Source organism: Myxine glutinosa, chromosome 1, assembly GCF_964187855.1.
Source record: "Myxine glutinosa chromosome 1, kmMyxGlut1.1, whole genome shotgun sequence".
In the NCBI taxonomy this organism is placed as follows: Eukaryota; Metazoa; Chordata; class Myxini; order Myxiniformes; family Myxinidae; genus Myxine; species Myxine glutinosa.
The window spans coordinates 215,683,733-215,700,882 of record NC_136261.1 but is presented as its reverse complement, the minus strand read 5'-3'; the positions used below and the strand labels follow the sequence as shown (position 1 = coordinate 215,700,882).

The following is a 17,150-nucleotide window of genomic DNA, read 5'->3' as shown; positions in this document are numbered from 1 at the left end:
TGCGAGTGAGTGAGTACATTGGGGGTGAGTGAAAACATCATGGGTTAGTGAGCAAAGGCATTGTGAGTGAGTGAGTACATCGTGGGTGAGTGAAGACATCAAGGGTTAGTGAGCGAAGGCATTGCGAGTGAGTGAGTACATCGTGGGTGAGTGAAGACATCAAGGGTTAGTGAGCGAAGGCATTGCGAGTGAGTGAGTACATCGTGGGTGAGTGAAAACATCAAGGGTTAGTGAGCGAAGGCATTGTGAGTGAGTGAGTACATTGTGGGTGAGTGAAAACATCATGGGTTAGTGAGCGAAGGCATTGCGGGTGAGTGAGTACATTGTGGGTGAGTGAAAACATCATGGGTTAGTGAGTGAAGGCATTGCGAGTGAGTGAGTACATCGTGGGTGAGTGAAGACATCAAGGGTTAGTGAGCGAAGGCATTGTGAGTGAGTGAGTACATCGTGGGTGAGTGAAGACATCAAGGGTTAGTGAGCGAAGGCATTGCGAGTGAGTGAGTACATTGTGGGTGAGTGAAAACATCAAGGGTTAGTGAGCGAAGGCATTGTGAGTGAATGAGTACATTGTGGGTGAGTGAAAACATCATGGGTTAGTGAGTGAAGGCATTGTGAGTGAGTGAGTACATTGTGGGTGAGTGAAAACATCATGGGTTAGTGAGCGAAGGCATTGTGGGTGAGTGAGTACATTGTGGGTGAGTGAAAACATCATGGGTTAGTGAGCGAAGGCATTGTGGGTGAGTGAGTACATTGTGGGTGAGTGAAAACATCATGGGTTAGTGAGCGAAGGCATTGTGAGTGAGTGAGTACATTGTGGGTGAGTGAAAACATCATGGGTTAGTGAGCGAAGGCATTGTGAGTGAGTGAGTACATTGTGGGTGAGTGAAAACATCATGGGTTAGTGAGTGAAGGCATTGTGAGTGAGTGAGTACATTGTGGGTGAGTGAAAACATCATGGGTTAGTGAGCGAAGGCATTGTGGGTGAGTGAGTACATTGTGGGTGAGTGAAAACATCATGGCCATGGGTTAGTGAGCGAAGGCATTGTGGGTGAGTGAGTACATTGTGGGTGAGTGAAGACATCATGGGTTAGTGAGTAAAGGCATTGTGAGTGAATGAGTACATTGTGGGTGAGTGAAAACATCATGGGTTAGTGAGTGAAGGCATTGTGAGTGAGTGAGTACATTGTGAGTGAGTACAGTGACGGTGAGTTGGTGCTTTGTGGTGAGTGAGTACATTGTGGGTGAGTATAGTAATTGTTGGTGAGTGATGGCATGGTGGGTGAGTGATGGCATCGTGGGTGAATTATGGCATTGTGGGTGAATGATGGCATCGTGGGTGAATGATGGCATTGTGAGTGAGTGAGTACATTGGCGGTGAGTAAAGAAGGCATCATGGGTTAGTGAGTGAATGAATTGTGAGTGAGTGAGTACATTGTGGGTGAGTGAAGACATCATGGGTTAGTGAGTAAAGGCATTGTGAGTGAGTGAGTACATTGTGGGTGAGTGTCGTAATTGTTGGTGAGTGATGGCATCGTGCGTGAATGATGGCATTTTGAGTGAATGATGGCATCGTGGGTGAATGATGGCATCGTGGGTGAATGATGGCATCGTGGGTGAGTGATGGCATCGTGGGTGAGTGATGGCATCGTGGGTGAGTGATGGCATCGTGGGTGAATGATGGCATCGTGGGTGAATGATGGCATCGTGGGTGAATGGTGGCATTGTGGCTGAATGATGGCATTGTGGCTGAATGATGGCATTGTGGTTGAATGATGGCATTGTGGCTGAATGATGGCATTGTGGTTGAATGATGGCATTGTGGTTGAATGATGGCATTGTGGCTGAATGATGGCATCGTGGGTGAATGGTGGCATTGTGGCTGAATGATGGCATTGTGGTTGAATGAGTGCTTTGTGGTGAGTGAGTGCTTTGTGGTGAGTGAGTACATTGTGGGTGAAAGTAGTAATTGTTGGTGAGCGAGTACATTGTGGGTGAGTGAAAACATCATGGGTTAGTGAGTGAAGGCATTGTGGGTGAGTTAGTGAGTGAAGGCAGTGTGGGTGAATGTAGTAACTGTTCGAGAGACGATGACCTTCTGAAACCATCGCCGTTTATTTCCCAACTCTGACGTCACGCAAACCTGCTCGTGTTCATGGTCGTTGGGGTTAATAGAGAACGCACACCTGATGGACGACGGGTGTCCGGAGTGGGTTGAAGACCTTTAACATGGCACCCCTTGGGAGCATTTAAACAAGGCTGGAACTTGACGAATGGCTGCTCGAGAGACGATGACCTTTTGAAACCATCGCCGTTTGTTTCTCAACTCTGACGTCACGCAAACCGGCCATTGGGGGTCAAGGCATCGTGGGTGAGTGATGGCATTGTGAGTGAGTAAAGAAGGCATCATGGGTTAGTGAGTGAAGGAATAGTGAGTGAGTGAGTACATTGAGAGTGAGTGAAGACAGCATGGGTGAGTGATGGCATTGTGAGTGAGTATAGAAAGCATCGTGGGTTAGTGAGTGAAGGAATAGTGAGTGAGTGAGTACATTGTGGGTGAGTGAAGACATCATTGGGTGAGTGATGGCATTGTGAGTGAGTAAAGAAGGCATCATGGGTTAGTGAGTGAAGGAATAGTGAGTGAGTGAGTACATTGGCCTTGGGGGTGAGTGAAGATATCATGGGTGAGTGATGGCATTGTGAGTGGGTACATTGTGAGTGACTGAAGGCATCGTGGGTGAGTCCGTGCTTTGTGGTGAGTGAGTATACATTGTGGGTGACTGATGGTGAAGGAATTGTGGATGAGTGAATTAAAGTTTTGTGGATGGGTGAAGGACTTTTGATGAGTGAAGGAATTGTGGATGAGTGAATGAAGCCTTGTGGGTGAGTGAGGATTTTTGGATGAGTGAAGAAAAGCTTGGTGGGTGAATGCTGGTACTGTGGGTGTGATGATACTTTTGTGAGCGAAGGAACTGTGGAGGAGTGAAGGAATTCGGATGAGTGAAGGAATTAGGGGATGAGTGAGAGAATGAATTGTGAATGAGTGAGCGAGTTTGGATGAGTGAGTGAAGGAATTATAGGTGAGTGAAGGCATTGTGGGTGAGTTCTGGTACTGTGGATGTGATGGTACTGTTGGTGAGAGAAGGAACTGTGGAGGAGTGAAGGAATTCAGATGAGTGAAGGAATTAAGGGGATGAGTGAGAGAATGAATTGTGAATGAGTGAGCGAGTTTGGATGAGTGAGTGAAAGAATTATAGGTGAGTGAAGGCATTGTGGGTGAGTTCTGGTACTGTGGATGTGATGGTACTGTTGGTGAGAGAAGGAATTGTGGAAGAGTGAAGGAATTTGGTTGAGTGAAGGCATTGTGGGTGAGTTCTGGTACTGTGGGTGAGTTCTGGTACTGTGGGTGAGTTCTAGTACTGTGGGTGTGATGGTACTGTGGGTGTGATGGTACTGTTGGTGAGAGAAGGAATTTGGAAGAGTGAAGGAATTTGGTTGAGTGAAGGAATTAGGGGATGTGAGAGAATGAATTATGGGATGAGTGAGAGAATGAATTGTGGATGAGTGAATGAAGGCAATTTGGATGAGTGAAGGAATTAAGGATGAGTGAGAGAATGAATTTTGATGAGTGAATGTAGGCAATTTGGATGAGTGAAGGAATTAAGGATGAGTGAGAGAATGAATTGTGGATGAGTGAATGAAGGCAGTTTGGATGAGTGAAGGAATTAAGGATGAGTGAGAGAATGAATTTTGATGAGTGAATGTAGGCAATTTGGTTGAGTGAAGGAATTAAGGATGAGTGAGAGAATGAATTGTGGATGAGTGAATGAAGGCATTTTGGATGAGTGAAGGAATTTGGATGAGTGAGTGAAAGAATTTGGGTGAGTGAAGGCATTGAACGGCGAGCTGTGATCAACAAGTCCGTGGCCTGATTAACCCCCTCTTCGTCTTGGATACCGATATCACAAGATAGGCACAAGAAGGAGAGCAACTGTAAAAGTAAAAATAAGAATATAATTGTTGATGATAGAGTGATTGAAGCGATGGAGGAAGTCGAGCTGTTGAGAATGAAACATGGCGAGCACGCGCGCCGTGGGTCCTTTGCACAAAAATGACGTCATTCCGCATCATGCTAATGAGCGGAGCGCAGTGCTGCATAATTTATGTTCATTCGAGTACCCTACAGTGCCTCTTGCTCAGAAAGAAACAGCAGTGAAAGTAGGGGGTTTGCCATGGCGCAATAGACCATAGTGACAGGAGCAAGGTCTTGGGCCTTGCCCCGAGGTCGGGACGGACGCGGACGCCTCGGATTCGGTCCGGCCAGCATCCAGTCCGACCGCCATGTAACGCGTCGCGCCGCTTCACCGCAAACTTGACGGCGAGTTCCGCTCCCGTGAAGCCTCGAGTTCGCCACCCGGCGCTCGCAGGTTTGTTCCGACTCGTGCTCTCTCTTTTCCCGGCGTGTCCGCGCGTCGGGGGGTTTCCCCTGCCGCCCGAAATATATTAACATAATTTATCCGCACCAGATAGGCCCGGCCCGCCCCGCTCCGGGCCTTGCGCCGAGCCTCGGCCCCGGCTAGCCTTACCCTCGGTCTCCTCGCACGGACGACCCGTCAGCCGCGCTAGCCGAGTCCGGCCTGTGTCCCACATTGTCTTGACGTGATGACCGGATGGCTTTGCTACTGCAAGGTGAAGCGCTACTGCCGTTAACCCATTCCCATGGCAACGGCGTCCTGTTACCTTTTGACTTCGCGCCAAATCTGGCGTTGGGTTAAATAAAGTTATTTAATAGAGAACGCACACGTGATGGACGACGGGTGTTCGGAGTACGTGGAAGACCTTTAACATGGCACCCCTTGGGAGCGTTTAAACAAAGCTGGAACTTGACGAATGGCTGCCCGAGAGACGATGATGACCTTTTGAAACCATCGCCGTTTGTTTCCCAACTCTGACGTCACGCAAACCTGCTCGGGGTGTTTATTTATCGCTCCGAACAACGAAACCATGTATAATGGCACAGAAAACCTGGATTATTTATTATATTAAAGCCCCTTTCCTGTTTTTTTCTTTCGTTTACTCGATCCATTCTGTTTGTGCCTGAAGATACACCATCTCTAGGAGTTGATCTTTCTCGGGGGTGCCAGGGGTACGAAGACCTTGACGTGCATGGAGAAGTCTTCACATCAATCCCAGGATCGGTAGCGGGCCCCTTGGTCCTGACATGAAGACCCATGACGGTGCTGACCGATAACCCAATGAGGCTGGGCGTGTCGATGACGTCATCATGGTGTTGTTTTTGTTGGACAATTCGAACTCGCTGGTGATGTCATGGGTGTGATGGGCGTACCCCACTAACAGATGTTCTCATGGAGCGAATGATAGCGTCCACACATTTATAAATCTTTGTTGCACTAGAAACACCCTCTCCACCCTCTCCAAGAAACACCCTCTCCATCCTCTCTAAGAAACACCCTCTCTCGAAGGGAGTAGGGTTGAGTTAGTAGGTCTGATGCCTTCACCTGCTGGTCTTTATTTAAACCTAAAAAAAACCCTAAAATCTTGTGAACTGAGAAGATCGACCTCGGAAGGATGACAGGCCGAGTCGAACCGCCTGGTGTTAATTCATTGGCATGGCAGGAGCTTGAACTCAAGAACCTAGGATCTTAAGCCAACACCAGACTAGGTGATGAGTGGGTGAAGGAATCTGTAAGAGTGTTACTCTCCTCTGGCATGGTCAGCACCCCGAGAGTAGCAATGAACATGCTGGTACTAGTCAGATTATTTTGTTGTTGTAATCTCTCTTGCTATGGGCCTGGAAGGATAGCTTACAGGTATATGTACTCACGAGCTGCCTAACCTGGATTACAATCTCTTCACAGCTATAAACTGTCATCCAGGTGTTTTGCAGGCTGGGCGAGGCGTCGATGTGTGTATTGTCCCTTGGATGGACGTGAAGCCATAAGATCCATATTCCACAACTGGTGGCGTTGGTGGACAATAAAGAAGAGGAAATGATTTATTTCCGGCACCATATGCAATTCCAAATTGACTTTTTATATTTTATACACATGGTCTCGGCTCGCATGTGTATAATCGGGGTCGGTCGGTACTATCGGGGTCGGTACTAAGTCCACTACTATTTGTAGCTGTGATGGAGGTGCTGGCTCAGACCGTAAAGGAGGGTTTACCGTGGGAGTTGTTGTATGCAGATGATCTGGTGTTGATTGCGGAAAGTATGGATGGACTGAAGGAAAAGATGAACAAGTGGAAGGAATGTATGGAGACAAAAGGTCTGAAGGTGAATATAGGAAAGACGAAGGTGATGGCAAGTGGTAAAGCATGTGGTGAGGTGGAAAGAACTGGGAAGTGGCCATGTGCTGTGTGCAGGAAGGGTGTCGGAGTGAACTCCATTCAATGTTCAATGTGCGCTGAGTGGGTTCATCAAAAATGTAGTGGTCTGAGAGGGTCATTAACCAGTGTGGCAGCTGCATTAAAATGTAAGGTGTGCACAGAGGGAGCTGCAGATGGAGGAAATGTTGAGTTGGATCTTGGAGATGGCGTGAAGCTGGAAGGTGTGAAAACATTTTGCTATCTCGGAGACATGCTGAATGGAGAAGGTGGATCAGACTCGGCAACGGTTGCTGGAGTGAGATGTGCATGGAAGAAGTTTTGGGAACTGAGTGGCGTGCTGATGAGGAGGGGAGTGTTATTGAAGCTGAAGGGAAAGGTGTATGCTGCATGTGTGAGAAGTGTTATGATTTATGGGAGCAAGATATGGGTCATGAATGGAGAGCAGCAACGAAGGCTGGAAAGGGTGGAAATGCGAATGGTTCGGTGGATGTGCGGAGTGTCGCTGAGAGAGAGAGGAAGACAAATGATGAATTGCGAAAGATGATGGGAATGGAGCCCGTGATTGATGCTGTGAAGAGGAACAGGTTGAGATGGTTTGGTCATGTGTTGAGGAAGGATGAAAGTGACTGGTTGAGAAGAGTGATGGAAATGAATGTAGAAGGAAGTAGAGGAAGGGGAAGACCGAGAAAGACTTGGCTAAAGACGGTGGAAGAAGAAATGCGGGCAAGGGGGTTAACAAGGAGAGATGCAGAAAATAGGGCAAAATGGAGAAGATTGTCATGGGGACCGCAAGGCTAACCCCCGCTCTTGCAGGGAAAATGGCCTTAAAATGCATGTTGTTGTGTGTGTGTTGTGGTCTCGGCTCGCGGAAGAGCTAGGACACAGAACAGATCAGGACACAACATAACAAATGGAATAGCAGGAGAAAGGGGGAAACACCAACAGAAGGGCAGAGGGAGAAAGTAGACTGAGACAGATAAACAAGGGATGCAGGTAACGATGAGGGTGATGAGGGGTAGGGGAGAATGCAAGGGGGTGGACAAGATGGATACTTAAGCAAATTTTGTGAGGAGTGGGGCAGGGTTGGTTTAACGGGTGTAGAAAAGACCATGGTTTTGGATGGGGATGGTGGTGAACAGCTGTCTTGAAGACCTGGAGGAAAAATGAGATTTAAGAGAGTGTGGAAGAAAAAGAAGAATAAATGAGTGGAGGTGAGAAGTTATGGATTTAGGCAATTTTACAAGGAGGGGGTTCCTGGTGGACCGTGCACATCCTGCAGATACCTAGGAAGGGACAAAGCACAGAGAGTGCAGAGGGTGCAAGACCAGAAATTCGGTGGAAGAAGACAGGAAGACCACCGTACTGTTGGAGATGGTGAAGTGGAAGGCCCATCGACTCTGCTTCATCACGAAAGATTCCAGTGATCTTGAAAGCCTTGGTTTCCACGGCGTCAAGCTGGGCAAGATGTGAGGCAGAGCAGCCAGCCCAGATGGGAGAGCAGCACTCCATCAAAATCACAGTTTTTGAAATGTGAGCATCCCAAAAGGGATTTTTTAGTCCCATAGGCTATTGTTTAACGTATCTTTTATTGACAGGCGCCATGCATGAAACTCTCCAACTGCCTCCACGGTTTTTCTTGTTTTGGGTGACAAAAACGTTGTCATAGTTGCAAAAACGTCATAGTAAAAACAGTTACAAAAGCAGTTCTGCATGCCATTTGATTGCTGTTGTCACATTTGTATTTATCTGCTTGTTTATAGCTTCTTAATTACATCTGCCACCGAAGGTGTATGTAGGGTACGTTTTAACCCCTGTCTGTTTATTTGTCTGTGATCAGGATATCTCAAAAAGTTGTGCGTGGATCCAGACGAAATTTTGTGGACAGGTTGGGTGTGTGACGAGGATGAATCGATTTGATTTTGGTGAAGATCCGGATCCGGATCCGTATACTAGGATTTTAAAAGTTATTCTTTACCATTGAGAGATAGGACCAAAAGCGGTATACAACACGATATTTCAATACTTTGTGTACCGATTATGACAAAACTTGCTGGATGAGTTTGGTAGGGAACAAGCCAATGAGATTTTGGTTAAGGTCCGAATCCAGATCCGGCCTATCGGTGGGATACAAAACGTAAACTGTTCATCCTGGTGGAGGTGTGCGCTCTACCGAGTGCCATTCTAGTTTTGTATGTTATGTAGCCCTGGGTTCCCAATCTGTTGGAGTGAAAAGACAAAAAAAATCTTGGGAGTCTCTGTACAACTGTTTGGTAACAAAATTGTGACTGCAGCAGAATGTTGAGTTACATGAGTTACATCTGCAGCAGAATGCTGAGTTACATGAGTTACATGAGTTACATCTGCAGCAGAATGCTGAGTTACATGAGCTACCCTTAACCGTTAGCTAAATTGAGGCAATACAATTTATTACCATACATTTCCCCAGGGTATAACAAGTTATCTGCAACATTTACACACAAGTACAACAGAAAAATATTTGCATTTATCAACAATACCATAACTTTGTTTCTTGGAAAGAGCAGAAGATGCAAAACCAGGAAGGAGGTGGCGGAAGACAGAGAGACCACAGACCTGTCTGCGATGGAGGGTGCAAAACCAGGAAGGAGGTGGCGGAAGACAGAGAGACCACAGACCTGTCTGCGATGGAGGGTGCAAAACCAGGAAGGAGGTGGTGGAAGCGAAGTGATAAACTGTGAAGTGTTTCTGATGGCGAAGTGATAAACCCATAGACTCACCTTAATCATGGGAGATTCTAATAATCTTGAGGGCCTTGGTTTCCATGGCATCTTGCTAAGGTAGATGCAAGGCAGGGGAGCCAGCCCAGAGGGGAGAGCAAGGTCAAATCGATTTGATTTTGACATCTCGCTGTCTGATAATATGGATCAACTTCTATCTACCCATCCCAACTCTCTCTTCCTCATATGTGGTGATTTCAATTGTCACCATGCCAGTTGGCTGGGTGTGGGTACCTCTCTCACCAGCCATGGCTCTTCAGCAAAGGACTTCTGCGACTCACTGGGACTGACACAATCTGTCAATTTCCCGACCCGGATCTCAGTCAACGGAGCATCTTCTCTTCTGGACTTGGTTATGACTAACTTCCCTGAAAATGTCTGCTGCTCTTCTTCTGCTCCAATCGGCTCATCTGATCATGTGCTTGTCAAAGTGGACATCTCTCTGACCATTCTCAGAGAGCCTCCTCAGCGTCGACGAGTCTGGCATTTCACTCAGGCCAACTGGCACGGTCTTCAAGCAGCCATCAATCATCTGGACTGGTCTCCCATCTCTACCGCCTCTGACATCAACTCATCCTGGGAATTCTTTCAAAGTAAATTGCTCTCTCTCATGCACAGATTTATCCCATCTCGTCTTCAGTTGTCATACCCTTCCTCCCATCCATGGTACACGGAATCTTGTGGTGAGGCTGTTGCCCTGAAACAACTTGCTTTCGTCTCCTGGAAAGCAAATCCAACGGAAGGAAATCTCATTTCCTTTCACAAAGCCCGAAACAAGTGTGTGTCCACCCTCAAGAGAGCCAGGAGGCAATATCTCACCGTTCTCAAGACCGAACTCTCTTATCTGCCTCCCTCTTCCAAATCCTAGTGGCGTCTGGTCAAATCTGTTTCTGGTGTTTGTTCCCCCTCCATCCCCTCCCTCACCTCAAACGGCTTAACGGCTGACTCCGCACGTGAAAAGGCTGAATGCCTCAACTCTGTGTTTGCCTCTAAATCTTGTGTCCCAAACCCATCCCTCTCTGTACCCACCGTACCCAGTCGTACCCAGCTGCTCCTGGACTCTGTGTCCTTTCCTCCTGACAAGGTGGAAAAGTTTCTGTCAACCCTCGACTCTGATTCTGCAACTGGTCCTGACGGCATCAGCCCACGTGTCCTAAAATCATGTTCTTCCGCTCTTTCACACCCTCTTTCTGTTCTCTTCACCCTCTCTTTTGCTCAAGGTCATCTGCCATCTGCTTGGAAATCAGCCAACATCACCGCTTTGCACAAATAAGGTGCAAAAACAGATCCTAGCAACTACAGACCAATCAGCCTTCTCCCAATTATCAGCAAAGTCATGGAATCCATCATTGCTTCAGATATGAAATCTTTCCTCTTCTCCAATGGCTTGATCTCTGATCATCAATTTGGTTTCAGACCTGGTCACTCTACTTTGGACATGCTGCTTCTGCTTTCTCAACAATGGATGGAGGTCCTCAACGCCAAACAGGAAATTAGAGCTGTCTCCCTTGACATTTCACGTGCCTTCGATACGGTCTGGCACCCTGCTCTGCTCACCAAACTCTCCTCCTTTGGTATCCATGGAAATCTCCACGCATGGCTGGCGGACTTCCTCTCTGGTCGTAGTCAACGTGTGGCCCTGAATGGGTTTCTCTCATCTCCTCTTCCTGTTCAGGCTGGAGTTCCCCAAGGTAGTGTTCTGGGCCCTGTGCTTTTTCTGGTCTTCATCAATGATCTCTCTGACTCTCTTGAAAATCCTCTCTATCTCTTTGCTGACGACTCTACTCTCTGTCGCTCCATTCCTCATCCCTCAGATCGGCAGTCTGCAGCCTCCTCACTCTCTGCAGACCTGGACAAAATCACAGACTGGGCAAACAAATGGAACATGTCTTTCAATCCTGATAAATCTCACACTCTTACGATGTCTCTCCGAAAAGACCGACTGGACAACCCTCCCATCCACTTTCTGAATAATCCTCTCCAAGAAGTTCTGTCACTCAGGCTTTTGGGTCTCACTATTTGCCATGATCTTTCCTGGGAAAACCACATTTCAAATCTGGCCTCCAAAGCCAGTCGCCGACTGGGCATCCTCCGTCGTGCGAAGTCCTTCCTTGGCACACCTGAGCTCCTCACCACATACAAGGCTTTCATCCGCAGCTCTATGGAATACTGCTCTCCCCTCTGGTCTGGTGCTCCTGCCTCACACCTAGCTCGTCTTCATGCTGTTGAAACCAAAGCGTTCAGAATCATTGGAATCTCCCGCGATGAAGCTAACTCCAAGGGCCTTTCCCTCACTCACTGCAGGCAGGTTGGTGGTCTTTCCGTCTTCTACCGACTCCTCTCTGGCCTTGCCCCCCCAGCTCTCTCTGGGCTCTGTCCCCCAAATATTCCTACAGGTCGCATAAGATCTGCCTGCAACCCTCTTATGGTTAAACTGCCAAAATCAAGACTTTCTGCTCACCTTCACTCCTTCATTCCTCTTTTCTCCCGCCTCTGGAACAAACTCCCTCACTCTCTTCAATCCCACTCCACCCTCCAGGTCTTTAAAACAGCTGTTCACCACCATCTCTTATCCTCCCCCATCCAAAACCTTGATCTTTTCTACCCCCGCTATTTTCGGTCCCCTTGTGTTTTATACCTCTCCCCCCCCCCCCCCCCCCCCCCTTCCCACGCCTCCTCCCCCCAAGCCCTCTCCCTCCCACACTTCTCCCTGCTCTCAAATGTTGTGGTTGTGTGCTTCCCATTCTCTCCCCATCTTGTCTTCCGCTCCCTCTTTTTGTATATTTTGTTTGTCTGGTTGATTTGTTTGTGAAATAAATGTTAGCTCTTTCACGAGCCTCGATTCAGTATACAAAAAAAAAAAAAAAAAAAATTGTTTTGTCAAGGTTTTTGTCAATATCAAATCGGGTCAAATATCCCCGTTACCATTGCAACAACTTGGCAGATGATTCGTCTCCAGACACTAGATGTTTGGATACATGCAGACTCGTGATCCGGCTGTACTAGCCAAAACCAGTGGACCTAACCAGGGTTACATGGGGTTCGGTACCCTAATCACATGTGATCCAACATGTATTTACACAAAACAGGCTTTTGCACTTGGTTCTCGAGCTGGTAATAAGTCAAGGTATGTGGTGGTCATCGTTTTCAACTTGGACAATCACTGCGCTTTTGAGATTCAGATAGGTTATTGGTGTTATTTAGCACCTGAGGACCAAAATCACATTCAACTTTCATGCCTTCTTTGTTTGGCATGGAAGAGTTGGCAAGTGGATTCAATGTCATGGAGGATTTATCCTTGGGATTCGTGTTGGTTCCCTGCTCCTCCATGACAATCTGCTCCTCATCAGTTGGCGACTGCGTACGAGGTAGTACCTATCTGGATAGGCCTCATCTGATCTGGATTCTGCACTTCTCAGCACTTGGTGACCAGGGGGGCTTCACCCTATTTCTGTGCTATATTGACATGATCCACCACAAAAAGACCTCCACATGACCACAGTTACTTCTCCTTAACCGTTAGTTAAATAGAGGTAGTAAAAATCATGACCCTACATACCGTAATGCTTGTGGACTTGTTTTGTTACTATGAATTCAAAGCAGCCTTTTTGTTGCTGCATCTCCTTGTAAGCCTAAAAACATTGGTAGTGCCAGACTCGGTTTCATAATGGTTTGAGCATGAACTTTGAGTCTGGGAGGTCGGCGGTTTAATTCTGACTTCGGCCGAGTCTTACTTCTGGTGCTCCTGTGTTTCTGGTGCTCCTTTTACAACTAACCCTAACCCTAACTGCGTCATTTCAAATGGTATGCGCTGCTTACACACTTGATGTTCAGCATTTAGAGAATAGAGCACAGACAAACCCCATGGGTTGGTCTCCCATGAGGGAGTGGTCAAAAGGGAGTGGGTCCGTGGGGTTGTGGAGATTTCTCCTTAATTGCCTTGCCAGAGAAAAATGATGTCATGAAGATATCACCAGAATCCAGAGTACCTTGGAAAGTTGCGTCATTTCTCCCAAGCTCAGTGGCTGTTTGTCTGAAGTCAAGTCGAGTTTCGTCTCGTGTATTTGTCTGCATGTTTGTGCGTGGTTTGTGTTGAAGCTCCTCCACAAGCCTAAAACCATGTTAAGAAGGAAGTGCATTACCCTGAAAGAGGTGGCTCGAGATTATGAAACATGGTACAGAAAGAAGACCTGGTGTGTACCCCGGTTTAGAATAGGTACACCGTATCCCTGCGTGTCGTAAGAGGCGACTAAAAGGGTTGGCGTCAGGAAGGGCATCCGGCCATAAAAACATTGCCTCAAAAAGAGAACCATGACAATTACGACTACATATGGGCAGGGTACAGCCCGAAGTACCCCATGGGGGACCCCACTCCCTCTCGTCAAAACTCAAGGTGGGGAACCCGATCGAAGCAAGGGTGGAAATCATTCCATTTATGACGACGAAACGTCTGATGCCCGATGTGGAGATCGGTTTCTGAGATTTGGAACATGGAATGTAGGGACAATGACAGGGAGATCAGGAGAAGTGGTGTAAGTATTAGTCAGAAGAAGAGTGGACATATGTTGTGTGCAGGAGACGAGATGGAAGGGAAGTGGTGTGAGAATGGTGAAGGGTAGGCAGGGACAGAAATACAAGTTTGTGTGGCAAGGGTGCCCGGAGGGCGTGAATGGTGTTGGTGTCCTGTTTTCTGAGGAGTTTGTAGACAGTGTGGTGAGTGTGACTAGAGTGAGTGAAAGGTTGATGATGGTGAAAATGATGATTGGAAAGCTCTTGGTGAACATCATCTCGGGATATGCTCCGCAGGTTGGTCGGAGTGATGAAGAGAAGGACAGGTTCTGGTGTGCAATAGAGAAGCTGATGGAAAACGTGAAAGATGAGGAAGTTGTTGTGGTAGGAGGAGACCTAAATGGACATGTGGGAAGGAGTATGGACGGTTTTGAGGGAGTTCATGGGGGTTACGGATATGGTGTGAGAAATGAAGAAGGTGAAAGGATTTTGGAGTTTGCTGATGGAGCTGATTTGTTGATTTGTAATACTCAGTTCCAGAAAGAAGATAATAAGCTTGTTACATACACGTCAGGTGGGTCGACGACAACCGTTGACTACCTGCTGGTGCGTAGGCGAGATAGGGGGCACCTCCGGGACACAAAGGTGATCCCGGGGGAGGTGGCTGTTTCACAGCACCACTTGGTTGTCTGCGACATAAGGGTGAAAGGTGCGAGGAGAGCTCGGCGGGTGAAGTACCAACCGAGAATGAAGGTGTGGAGGTTGAAAGAGGTGACAGTAAGGGAGGCATTAAAAGAGAGGCTGAGTATGGTGGAGGATGATGTGGTTGAGCTTGAAAGTGGTTGGATGTCAATGAAAGATAGTCTGTTGGGAGCCATTGGTGAGGTATGTGGATGGACAAAAGGACCACCGAGGCACTCGGAAACATGGTGGTGGGATGATGAAGTTGGAAAGAAGATTGACGAGAAGAGGAAGAAGTTCAAGGAGTGGCAGAAGGCGAAGGGTATGGGGGCAGAAAAGGCAGAGCATGAAAGTTATAAGGCAGCCAAGAAGGCTGCAAAGAAAGAGGTAGCAAAGGCACAGGAGGCATGTAGGAAAATGTTCGGAGAGCGCTTGGATTCGGAAGAGGGTCAGAAAGCAGTATTCAGGATTGCAAAGCAGATAGCGAAAGAGAGGTGTGATGTGATGGGGGTGAGTTACTTGAAGGATGAAGTGGGACAATTTGTTGTGGACCCAGATGGAATTAAAGGAAGATGGAAGAGATATATGGAAATACTGTTGAATGCAGAGAATGAATGGGATGGCAACATCGAGAGTAACCCAGTTTTTGGACCGGCAGAGAAGATAAGTGAGAAGGAAGTTGAGGAAGCGATAAAAGCAATGAAGAGTAGAAAAGCGGGAGGGCCGACTGGAGTTGTGGGAGATATGTTGAAGGCAGCGGGAAATTGGGGTGTGAAAAGAATGACAGAGATCTGCAATCTGGTGGTGAAAGAAGGCCGCATTCCAGTGGATTGGGAACTGAGTACCCTCGTCCCTCTATACAAGGGGAAAGGTGACCCTCTGGACTGTGGCTCATATCGAGCGATAAAGTTATTGGAGCATGGAATGAAGGTATTGGAAAGGGTGTTGGAGAGGAGGATAAGGAAGAAAGTGAAGATTGACGAAATGCAGTTTGGATTTATGCCAGGAAGAGGAACGACAGACGCGCTTTTTGTTGTGAGGCAGTTGCAGGAGAAGTATATGGAGAAGAGGAAGAAGTTGTTTCTTGGGTTTGTAGATCTGGAGAAAGCATTCGATAGGGTTCCACGTGAAGTAGTGACATGGGCATTGAGGAAGTTAGGAGTGGAGGAATGGTTGATCAGAGTCGTGATGGCAATGTACAAAAGAGCGCGCACAGCTGTAAGGACAAGGGACGGGAACAGTGGTGAGTTTGAGGTGAAGGTGGGAGTGCATCAAGGGTCGGTACTAAGTCCACTACTATTTGTAGCTGTGATAGAGGTGCTGGCTCAGAACATAAAGGAGGGTCTACCGTGGGAGTTGTTGTATGCAGATGATCTGGTGTTGATTGCAGAAAGTATGGATGGACTGAAGGAGAAGATGAACAAGTGGAAGGAATGTATGGAGACAAAAGGTCTGAAGGTGAATATCGGAAAAACGAATGTGATGGCAAGTGGTAAAGCATGTGGTGAGGTGGAAAGAACTGGGAAGTGGCCGTGTGCTGTGTGCAGGAAGGGTGTCGGAGTGAATTCCATTCAATGTACAATGTGTGCTGAGTGGGTTCATCAAAAATGTAGTGGTTTGAGAGGGTCATTAACCAGTGTGGCAGCTACATTTAAGTGTAAGGTGTGCACAGAGGGAGCTGCAGATGGAGGAAATGTTGAGTTGGACCTTGGAGATGGCGTGAAGCTGGAAGGTGTGAAAACATTTTGTTACCTTGGAGACATGCTGAATGGAGAAGGTGGATCAGACTCAGCAACGGTTGCTCGAGTGAGGTGTGCATGGAAGAAGTTTCGGGAACTGAGTGGCGTGCTGACGAGGAGGGGAGTGTCATTGAAGCTGAAGGGAAAGGTGTATGCTGCATGTGTGAGAAGTGTTATGATTTATGGGAGTGAGACATGGGTAATGAACGTAAAGCAGCAACGAAGGCTGGAAAGGGTGGAAATGCCAATGGTTCGCTGGATGTGTGGAGTATCGTTGAGAGAGAGGAAGACAAATGATGAATTGCGAAAGATGATGGGAATAGAGCCTGTGATGGATGCTGTGAAGAGAAACAGGTTGAGATGGTTTGGTCATGTGTTGAGGAAGGATGAAAGTGACTGGTTGAAAAGAGTGATGGGAATGAATGTAGAAGGAAGTAGAGGACAGGGAAGACCGAGAAAGACTTGGCTAAAGATGGTGGAAGAAGAAATGCGGGCAAGGGGGTTAACAAGGGCAGATGCAGAAAATAGGGCAAAATGGAGAACATTGTCATGGGGACCGCAAGTCTAACCCCCGCTCTTGCAGGGAAAATGGCCTTAAAATGCCTGTTGTGTGTGTGTTGTTGTACAGAAAGAAGAGCTGTGGTGGAAATTCTTATTTATTTATTTTTTAATTAATTAATTTAATTTATTTTATTTTATTTTGGAAATAATTACAGTGGTGAAGTTTAATTAATTTTTTTTAATGGAGTTCCGTGATCACTGCATTCTGATATTCTAATTGTTGATTGAAGAACCGCACAAGCATTCCCAAGGGTCACAAAAGATGCATTTATGGGCAGCTGAGATTGAATGAAGCAAGCAAGGTTCTCAATGACATTGCCATACCCTTCATGTGGGATGTTTAATGATATGGCTAGAACAGTGGGTTGTTGTTAGAAACCTTTGGTTGAGAAAGGCAAACTCTTGTGTGGATTCAGGAGTGTCCGTAAATAACAACAGTAGTGGTCATTACCTTCTCCCTCCTTTTTGTATGTAAATGTATTTAAATATCCCATTAATCGACTTGAAATATTCAAGTTTTTTTCCCTCAAGAATGCTGCATTGGTATTGACTATAG

The 17,150-nt window shown here is 47.0% G+C and overlaps 1 protein-coding gene across 1 annotated transcript in view; it reads left to right on the top strand.

Moving 5' to 3' along the window:
• The first annotated feature begins 4,128 nt into the window (after positions 1–4,128).
• The window catches only part of LOC137434906 (uncharacterized), a 137,943-nt gene continuing 124,921 nt past the window's right edge, over positions 4,129–17,150 (top strand). The window contains exon 1 of the mRNA XM_068128162.2: positions 4,129–4,424. The gene's annotated coding sequence lies outside the window, so the exon portion shown is untranslated. The remainder of the gene's footprint in view (positions 4,425–17,150) is intronic.